A 7,199-nucleotide genomic window follows, 5' to 3' on the forward strand; every position below is an offset into this window, starting at 1 on the left:
CAGCTTAATCAGGCTGGAAGAGCTCCTGAAATCACATTTACAGTTTGTTTCCTGTTCAGCAAGCAGCATGGAAAAATAATACGACCCGGCAAAACGGGAGCGGCCGGCTGGGAGTAAAACACAAGTTGTGAAATTTTTATTTTATTTTTATTTATTTATTTTTACTATTATTAGGACTGTCAACATTTAATGCATGCAATTAATCTGAAAATTTTTGCACGTCAATATTACATAACACAGATTAATCCTAAATTTCACAGGAAATGAATGTAGAGGAACGTTTCTAAATGAACATTTAAAACAAAATGACTTCCTTTAAAACTTTCCTGAATATAAAAGCCTGGAAAATCGAGAATCTGAAAACATGTTGGGTTTGAGACGATAAAACATACTTTGAAATCCATGCACACAGTGGCAGTTTTTGATAGGGACTTTATGGGCAATTGCCCAGGGCTGCATCAGAAAGGAGTGGGGTGCCCAAGAAGTGGAAAATAAAATCTTATCCATAAGTTGATCCCTGGATAAGCTTGCTGCTGCTTGTATGCATGAGTACTGGAGGACTTTTCCTTGAGTTGCTGCTGAGCACTGGGAGACTACCAGTACCAAAAAAATAACCAAAAACAAAAAAAAAAACCTAATTGGATCATTTCTTGTATTTTAATTGGTTGGACTTCAGCAGAAGGCGGGACTTATCCACACCTCCATTCCTGCATGAACAACTGCATTCAAGCTTAAAACGTGAGGCATAATGATTCATGATTAATCACAGAACAAAAGTGTGTTTGATCTGATTACATGTTTTAATCAATTGACAACACATTATATGTGTATATAAAATCTAGATTTTTTATTTTTTGCAGAACCTCTGTAACGTTGCGTGACACGGTGTTGCTAACTGAAGTCCCTCTCTCTCTCTCTCTCTCTCTCTCTCTCTCTCTCTCTCTCTCTCTCTCTCTCTCTCTCTCTCGACTTTTCATTATCCTTACAAATCTCCCGGCGTGCTAACAAGCCGCTCCGCTCAGTAAGTGAACAGACGGAGCTCAGGGAGGGGGGGAGGATCAGAGAGACTCCAAGCTCTTGGGTTGGTGTGTGTTCAGAGATTCACATTTTTTATTATTATTATTATTTTTTTTTTTCACATACAGCTGGGGCTCAATTAGTGTCCATTTTTGCTAATTAAGTACACTCTGTCTGAATCAGTGGTGCAAAGACTCACGTTGTTTGTCAAATCATACGCTGTATCCGGCTTGCTGCCCCTGAGGCAGGCTGGAGGCCCTTTCTACACTACAGCGCTCCCCGTCTTCCTTCCCTTTCTCCCTCTCCCCTCTCCTCTCCTCTCCTCTCCTTGATGTGTTCAGAGATGAAGAGAGGAAATAAAGAATTCCCTCTGGTTCTTCTGTTGCGAGCGAATATTTTTCTCTCCCCCAGTCCTGTTTATACTAAACCCCGCTTCCAAAGAGCGCGACTTTAACAAATGAGGAGCCGGAGCGCGTGTCGATATTAGTCCCCCTCCGTCCCCTCTTACGTGAGCCTGTTCCCTTTCAGCCGGACCTTTGATCCTGTGTGTGACACTCGTTACCGTGGCGGCGTGCTAAAGTGCGGCCAAAGGCATGGCGGAGGAGTTTTCGTGCATATTTCCCTAACAATGTGCGGCGGAGGAAAGCTCGGCGGAGCAGATAAATCCTTAAGTATTTGAAGAAGAGACCCGCAGTCACAGACATTTACAGTGTGAAAATACCCTCCACTGGTGTCTGAAGTTAACACTTTGTAGTATGATATGTGTTAAATTGCTCTCCCAGAGAGAATCGGCTCCGACGCTGTCAATCTCCGCACTCCATCTGCGTACAACAGCATTAATTTCTGGGACGTAACCGCGGTAGGGGTCAGACTTCTCCAGAATGATCTGTCAACCCCTTCATCCCATGTCGCACTCTTATCAATGCCGTACACTTCCCCTCGCTCCACTGTTGCCATGGCTACGGTTTGGCAGGGATGAGCAGTATAAAAAAAAAACCAAAAAAAAAAAAAAACTCTGGAGTTTTAGAGAAGACTCCTCTCCACACTTACCTTTGTTACACGGCTCTAATCCTTCTCTTTTTGATCTTCTTTTGATGGAGACATTAAACTTGAAGGAATTCAGCGTGTACCTCACACACACACACACACACACACACACACACACACACACACACGAAAAAGCCCGCATGCGGGCCGTTTGACCGGCCGAGGCGACGATTCTCTGTGGACAGATGCTCCGGTCCGGCTCGGCTGCTTTCTTCGAGCTAACAGATAGCAACCTCATTATCTGCAGTCCACAGATAGGGAATCTCTAGCAGTCAGGAAGCACGGCTTTCTTCTACTCCAGGCTTTGAAGCTCCGAAAGGGGAGAAAGACACAAAGAAATTCACAAACCCTGCGAAAAACAGGCGCGTTTCATGCCAAATTAAGACGGCAGAAAATGAAAGCTTCGCAAAATAAATGCTAGATTTGAAAAAAAGAAAAAAAGTCTGTAGTCGAAGTTGCCTCAGAAAAACTTCAGGTCTCTGAAGGCAAACAAGAGTTTACCTAACATTGCTGATAATATGAGGAGCTGCAGCTCTGAGAGTTTCTAAATCTAACTTGAGGATATTGTTAAAAACTGCTCATATATGTGTAGCCAGGTGGTAAATTTTGGTTAAATAATTGTACTGTTTCAAAGTGTTGGTTTTCTTGTATCTTACGGTAGCAATGCTATTAAGTGATTTTGTTTCAGTTATGCAATTTTATTTCCTATGTGTATGTTTTTCACATTTAAATATGATCAGGTAGTTGGTCTCAAGTGCTGCACATTTTGACCACCAGAGAGCAGTGTTTCAAGGTGATTACTGTTTCCCAAGACGGGGCAGGAAATACATTTTGTTCTCTTCCGGTGTTGCTATGCTATGTGATGAACTTGGACGGGAACTGTATGTGATTTATCTGCAGGTGATAGTTTCAGCAGAAAATCGGTAAATGTATACATCACTTGTTGAAATATGTCAGTATGTTCTCATTTATGTGATAAGCAGTCAGTATTTTAATAAGATGGTGTATTTCTGAAACGAATGGTTCAGGGAGCCTGTCTGTGCGGTGCAGGGCGGCCATTTACTGCACGTGGAATTAAGATGTCCGATCATCGGTGTTCTCCAGCATTAAGAGTGAACTGAGACATTACTGTCGAATGTAAGTGTTGATAAAATAAGTCATATCACAACTCCATGCGCTCTAAATCAGTGTGGTGTAATACAGCTCTCTGTATTTTGTTTGTGCAGCCAGAGGCCACTGCCGTATTTTTATTTCTTTTCTTTTACATATTGTATTTTCTTTTGAGATCTGCCACATTTCACATTTCATGAATATTTACCAAATGTTTTGGTGCATCTATGTTCTGATTTTTGAACAACAGTAAGGAACAAGACAGCTTTGTTCAGTCTGTTCCAACTGATAATAAAATATACTGCACATTAAGAACCCCAGTTATTGTGTCCTGTGAGGCTAAGTATTTCCCGGGCTACACAATTTTGGTACCAGGAGTGGGGTGTGCAAAAAAAAAAAAAAAAAAAGAATTTAATTTGTTTAACCTACTACTACACCGTGGCATTTTATGTACAATTAACTAAGAAATACGGCAGTGGTGAAGACTACGGCGATCAACCATCACAGGAGAGGACGTGTGGAGGTGCTGGTTTCACAGCGTGACTGGTGCTGCTTTGGAACGAAACTCATCTGGATGAGGTCCAGCCACCCGGATTTAAGGGTGTTTCGAACCACAGACTTTTCCCTATAGTATCCTTGTTTTTTTAGAACTTTGTTGAATCTTCTGTTGGACTAACTTCTGGACTGAATCAAACATACTGGTTACATTATGTCAACCGTTCAAAGTGCTGAAGACAGTCTCAGCGGTAGTGATTCATCCAATCAGAGTCCATTAGAAGCAGCAGGACCAAGCAGGGTTCCGGCTGATGAGATACAAACTCAACTTCAAGAACTCGCTAGGTTGCGAGATGATCTTGTCAGGCTAAATGATGAAACTAGGGCTCAAAGAGACCACACTAGTCGGGCCCCCACTCGTTCATACATTTATGTCCCACGTGAACGCCAGGTCCAATTCTTTTGTGGGGAGTGGGAGAAGGATGGGAGATCTGTTGAAGAATTTATTGAAGAGGTTGAGAGGGTCATAAGGACCAGAGAACAGACAACTGAGGAACAGTGTGATTTCATACTGTCATTGCTACGGGGACCAGCACTAGAGGAAGTCAGGTTGTGTATGGGGGGTAGATCAGTGGAACCTAGTGATATTTTCTCTTTTCTGCGAAATGCTTTTGGAGAAAGACGCAGTGTTGCACAACTTTTGCAGTTGTTTTACAATCGTAAACAGGCAGATGGAGAAGACCTCCGTGACTACTCCCATGCACTATCCCAGATACTGAGTTCTGTAGTAAAACAGTCCACAAATGCTGTGCCTGATGAGAAAACAGTTCTCCGGGATCAATTTATTGAAGGTTTAAGGCATGTCCCCCTGAGACGTGAACTAAGAAGAATGGTGAGAGAGAGACCAGACTCTAGTTTACTAGATGTGAGAAATGAAGCCCTCCTCTGGGAAATGGAGGATAACAGATCCTATTCTGCTAAAGGAGTAAGGAACAACATGGTTCAGTCAGGGGCATTCGAAACCCAGTGTTCTCTGACTAAAACAACACACCATGACCCCCCTTCAGCTTTAGATGAAGTACAGCGGGCTGTTTCTCACCAGGGGGAGCAATTAGCTGAGTTAGGGAAAGCATTGACTGCCCTATCAACTGCTGTGAGTGAACTGTGTAAACGTACGAATCTGACTTCACCAGAACCCAAACAGAGAGTTAAACCACAGCCTGCATTTACACATGATGGTCAGCCTATCTGTTTTAAATGTCAAGGGGTTGGACATATTGCCAGGAAATGTCCACAAAGCAAAGTTGTTTCGATGGGTGCTGCTTCCCCTGGGGGACAGGGAAACTAGAACCCTCGGTTGTCAGGAGCCAAACAATCCGGGGGGAAACAACTGGCTCAACAACAGAAGCCTTGGACAGAGATAAAGTTTTAGAGAGGGCAGTTGGCGAATGTAAGACAGTTGAAATAAAACTACAGGGTGTGGAAGTTTCATGTCTTCTTGACACTGGCAGTCAAGTAAGTACCATTTCAGAGGGGTTTTTCAACAAGCACTGGTCAGCAAAAGACAGCATCATTCATCCTACTTTTGAATGGTTAAAAATCACAGCCGCTAATGGACTAGAAATACCTTACATAGGTTATGTCGAGCTTGAAGTTGAGGCTATGGGTCTGACCATTCCGGAAAGAGGATTTCTTGTAGTTAAAGATTCAGCACAGTCATCCTCTGTGTCTTGTCTTCTTGGAATGAATGTGATAAAAAAGTGCCAGGAACTAGTACAGGGCAAATTTGAAGCCACAATGCATGGGAAACTTGACTGTAACTGGAGGGAGGCTTTTCATCGAGTGCAGACAGTGAGGTTATCAGACAGGCCCTCATTTGTCAGGATTGCTGGGAAAGAGGCAGTTCATGTGCCAGCCTCATCTGTAGCTACTGTTACAGCAAAGGGACTTAGAACTGTCGGTGAAAGAGGTCCGTTAATGCTACTGGAACCTGGCCATTCCCCTTTACCTGGAGGTTTGGTAGTGGTGCCAACCTTGGTGACATCTGAGAGACATGTTTTTCCTGTCCAGGTCGTGAATTTGTCTGATGAGGACATCTGGTTGAAACCTAGGACTAGACTTGGACTTTTGACTGGAGTTGACTCTGTAAACAGTGATCAGTTGTGTAAAGTTCAGTTTCAGAGAATCTCAGCAGATACAGATGAAGTCAGCATTAGCAGACAACTTGAACCACCAACAGATGTCCAGTCTATCCTCGATAAGTTAAAGGTTAGTGGAACTCCAGAACAAGAAGCACAGCTAGCTCTGCTGTTGGGGAAATACTCATTTGTGTTTACAGCAGAAGATGAAGACTTAGGTTACACAGACAAAGTACAACATGAAATACACCTCACAGATGACACACCTGTGTCCCAGCCTTACCGACGGATTCCCCCCACACAATATAATGAAGTGAGGGAACACATTGGCAAGTTGTTAAGGAAGGGGGTTATCAAGGAGAGCTCCAGTCCATACGCTTCTCCAATTGTGTTAGTTAGAAAAGTTGATGGTAGTCTGAGGTTATGTGTTGACTACAGGAAGCTCAACTCCAAAACCAGGCGCGATGCTTTCCCGCTCCCAAGAATAGATGAAAGCTTTGATGCACTGAGAGGGGCCAAATATTTCTCCACAATAGATTTGGCAAGTGGGTATCACCAGGTGGCCATGCACGAACGCGATAGACCTAAAACGGCATTCACCACCCCGTTTGGTCTATATGAGTATGTAAGGATGCCATTTGGTGTGTGCAATGGGCCAGCAACATTTCAGCGACTTATGCAGGCTACAATGAGTGACCTCACCTTTCAGATATTACTGGTGTATCTTGATGATATTTTAGTTTTTTCTGAAACATTTGAGGAACATCTTGAGAGACTTGAAACTGTATTGAGACGATTAGCTGAGACAGGCCTCAAGGTGAAACTTGAAAAGTGTGCCTTCCTTCAAGACACCGTGAAGTTCCTAGGGCATCAAGTGTCAGCTAAAGGAGTTGGGACAGATCCATCCAAGGTGTCGGCTGTTAAAGACTGGAAGGTCCCATCCACAGTCAAGGAACTCCAGTCATTCCTAGGGTTCTGTAGTTATTACCGGAGGTTTATCCAAGGTTTCTCACAGACTGCAGGGCCACTACATGACTTAGTGAACAAATGTTTAAATGCAAAGAAAACTGGGTGGGCAGGCCACCATTACAAAGCGATGTGGACTCAGGAGTGTAGCTCAGCTTTTGAGAGGTTAAAGAAAAAACTTACTTCCGCTCCTATTCTGGGTTTCGCTGATTTCACACAGCCTTTTATACTAGAAACAGATGCTAGTCAGCATGGTCTAGGGGCTATTTTATATCAGCAACAGGATGATGCTAAACGGGTCATCGCCTATGCCAGTCGCCGGTTACGCCAGGCTGAAAGGAATGACCGTAACTACAGCAGCATGAAGCTAGAACTGCTAGCTTTAAAGTGGGCTGTTGCTGAGAAATTCAGGGGATATTTACTTGG

The 7,199-nt window shown here is 43.5% G+C and overlaps 1 long non-coding RNA gene across 1 annotated transcript; it reads left to right on the forward strand.

Annotated features, from left to right (window-relative positions):
• The first annotated feature begins 2,650 nt into the window (after positions 1 to 2,650).
• On the forward strand, positions 2,651 to 3,494 carry LOC145548010 (uncharacterized). The gene is made up of 2 exons (XR_014084294.1): positions 2,651 to 2,987; positions 3,093 to 3,494. It is a non-coding gene; the product is annotated as an uncharacterized LOC145548010 (long non-coding RNA).
• The last annotated feature ends 3,705 nt before the right edge of the window (positions 3,495 to 7,199 follow it).

Source organism: Poecilia reticulata, chromosome 17, assembly GCF_904066995.2.
Source record: "Poecilia reticulata chromosome 17, P_reticulata-male-v2, whole genome shotgun sequence".
Classification (NCBI taxonomy): domain Eukaryota; kingdom Metazoa; phylum Chordata; class Actinopteri; order Cyprinodontiformes; family Poeciliidae; genus Poecilia; species Poecilia reticulata.